The sequence below is a fragment of the Schistosoma mansoni genome, chromosome W (genome assembly GCF_000237925.1).
Source record: "Schistosoma mansoni strain Puerto Rico chromosome W, complete genome".
Taxonomy (NCBI): domain Eukaryota; kingdom Metazoa; phylum Platyhelminthes; class Trematoda; order Strigeidida; family Schistosomatidae; genus Schistosoma; species Schistosoma mansoni.
The window spans coordinates 23,763,185-23,766,368 of NC_031502.1; positions in this window are offsets into that span (position 1 = coordinate 23,763,185).

Consider the following 3,184-nt stretch of genomic DNA (forward strand, 5'->3'; position numbering starts at 1 on the left):
TATTTTGTCACGAATGTTCATCCAGAAAAATGACTCTACCAAGTTCTGCCAAACCTGTACGAGTATGTGATACATGCCATGGATTACTTTTACATCGCTATAATGCTAAATAAACCATAATAAATAACTTTCATTTGTAACAGATTGCCATTTCATACAGTCGTTTTAACAATACACTTTTCAAGTAAATAACTAAAAAACATACTTTTTTAGGTCTGAGCATAATAAGCCAGTGTGATATATTAGACTAATGACTTTTATGTTCATTATGTTCTGTCATTTTCGTTTCCAGTTTCATCATCAGTTTTTCTTTTCACACATTTCTTGATTTTTTGGTGTAATTTGACTATTGTGTGTATTTTGCCGTATAGTTTATTCTATTTTGTTTATTAATTTTTAATTCTTTTAAATAGATGAAATCGTAAACTTAGATTTTTTACTACTCCTATGCTTCATTAGTTTTTTTTTAACCCATCTTAGTCATTTCACCTTTCATACTATTTTGATGTGAAATAATTTTCGAGTATAATTTTCCCTCCATCACCCTATTTAGAACAAGTTAATGGTGGTCGGTTCTGTTTTCTTTTGTAGTATGAGAACTTAAGTTTTGATTCCTAGACGCTCCCTCACACACTTCTAAAACTGAAGTGTTTTTCACCAAATTATTCTCACTTCAATTGTTCTTTTTATAGGTTAACAGTGTACTCGGTGTATTCACATGTCTATCAGATCTTAAGCACCAATTATTCACATTTTATTCATACAATTACCTGCAATTTAGAATTTGAATCACAAGAATTGAAACTAAGTCTGTCTTTTTAAGCTGGAAGAATTCAGTCGAGAATTTTTACAACTTGAGCCCTCACTTTTGAAGGTATAATCCCTGTATATAGTCGGTAGTCATTCATTCAGTAACACTGAAATTATGTTCTCTGAATGAGTCTAACGGTTTCCAGACTTGGAGATTTTACCCGGGTCTTTATCAGTACATGGAAATCTCATTTACTCACTTAACTATGCTATACGAATGCTCTAATATTCTTTGACGACCGTTTGACTGTGGATCGCGTGAAGACGTAAACTGATAGTAACCTGCGAATTTAAATCAGTTATCAGAATCTATATAAGATGCGTCAGTTGCTAGTACCTATGTTTTATCCTCTAAGTGGTCGATAGCATAATTAAAAACAATGAGTGGACTGCTAATTACAGGGCACTACGAACGATGATAAAGTGACCAAGTGCACAAGAACATGGAAAGGATCGATAGAATTTGATCGGAAGTACTTTTAAGGGAAATATTAGAGACAAACCAGGTTAATCGGAGAATCACTGTGATACTCAATACATGGAGAAAGTAAGGAACCAAAAAATTCTGTTGTATGCACAGCGTTGTTTATTTAATGTAAATACACATCGTTGTTTTGCGTAGTGATATGCAAAAAACAGCCATATAGTTCCGTATGGGAAAAAAGTGTCCACTAATGTCAGAGTATGTGACACTAGTCAGTAAAAATGAACATCCAGTGTTTTTTTTAAATGTATGTGAAGGTGTTCAATATGATGTTTGTTAAAAAAGAAAAATACATATCATTTCGTGTTTGAAAAGAATGTTTGATTTTGAGTGTAAAACAAAATAATTTGCGGTGTTAAGTCGATAAGATTTACAAAGTACTTATTAAGTGCTCTGCATTATCGTGTACGGTTTGTAGTTAAAAGAGAGTTGACTGTAGCCGTGAGTGGAGTTACTCTAATGACTCATCATGCTTAGGTAGACCGAATTTTGCTCGTTCAAAGTTATTATTTGTATCATGGTTGAATAAGCTGACGTTAAGGAAGAAGTAAGAAGTCTATTTTCGGATTGTCATTTTAACTAAAATATTGTTTCCGGTTTTTTTGAATACATTGGTGTTAGTCTTGAATGTTTAGTGAATTCCCGTGGACGTTTGGTATTATTGTCAAAGAATAAAGCTTTTCAACCAGCGAGTTATTTCTGTCCCAATGGCACAGCAGAATTTCCTGTGGTGTCTCGCTTCATATATTGATCAATGATCTCATTCTAACTGCAGGTGCATCGGAAAAAATGCAATAGTTTTATGCATTTGAAGACGTCGTTCTTTCGCTCATTGTCTAGAAACATTCCCTTTGGGAGATCTACAGTAGTTGCTAAGGCGAATGATTCTTTATAACGCGATTTCAACTGGTTTTGGATATCATCAATCAAAAGTCCAACGAATTTTTGAGGAGACAGGTGTTAACTAACTTGTTCAGGGCAAATACTTAGATAGGGAGGAACAGGTTTTGGCTGTTGCATGTTTTGTAATGCGGGACTGACAATCGACGTCAAACTTTTCACATCTAAATTAAATAATTATCCGAGTAAGTTCATTTTTGAACCATACATTTAGTGGGCTTCAGTAAATTGGTGTCTCCTTTTAAGATATTACATATAATGGTAGAATTCTGAAATGAGTTAGTTTTGTCTAAATATTAAAAATATTGTTACGATTAGTCATAATACAATCATAATACAGCCATAATACAATCATACTCGTTTCGCGCCCATTCACTGAGGACAATGCCAAAGGGATACGAGTAAGAAGCACGTATCTGTGATAGACTAACAACAAAGATTTTTAATTGACATTGTGTTTCATTTTGAAATTCACCAATGGTTCGTTTTTTATAGTTTTCCGTCTTGTTGGACGATTAAATTCGGTAATAATTTGAAATGGTTATTGTGTCTCAACAGTTTATAAGGTACCAGTCAGTTTTCTGATTCGGCAAATTTGTCATGCAGTACCAGTGTTGATGAAATAAATTATGATTTTCTATGCGAGCACTTATTTCTTGGTCAACTAGCTGAAATTTAGTCATTGTTTTATGATCGTGAAGATGCCACAAGTATTTGGAGTTTGACAACGCCTTATCCAGTGACACCTAAAATTGAAACAAACTCACCCAATAAAATCAGGTGTCAGAAGCGAATGAGTTCATAAACTATCAATATATCGAAAAGTGACTGATGTAAACTAGCTGAAGGTAGTAGGAGAAGTCGAGCACGGCGGTCCCACTCCTGATCTGGTGCGGATGCTTGTACGAACAAATTCAGCTGTGTGAGTCCATTAAACCTAATGTGGTCAGCATCAAATGTTGGAGACTTACAGGACTATTGATTTTGGGA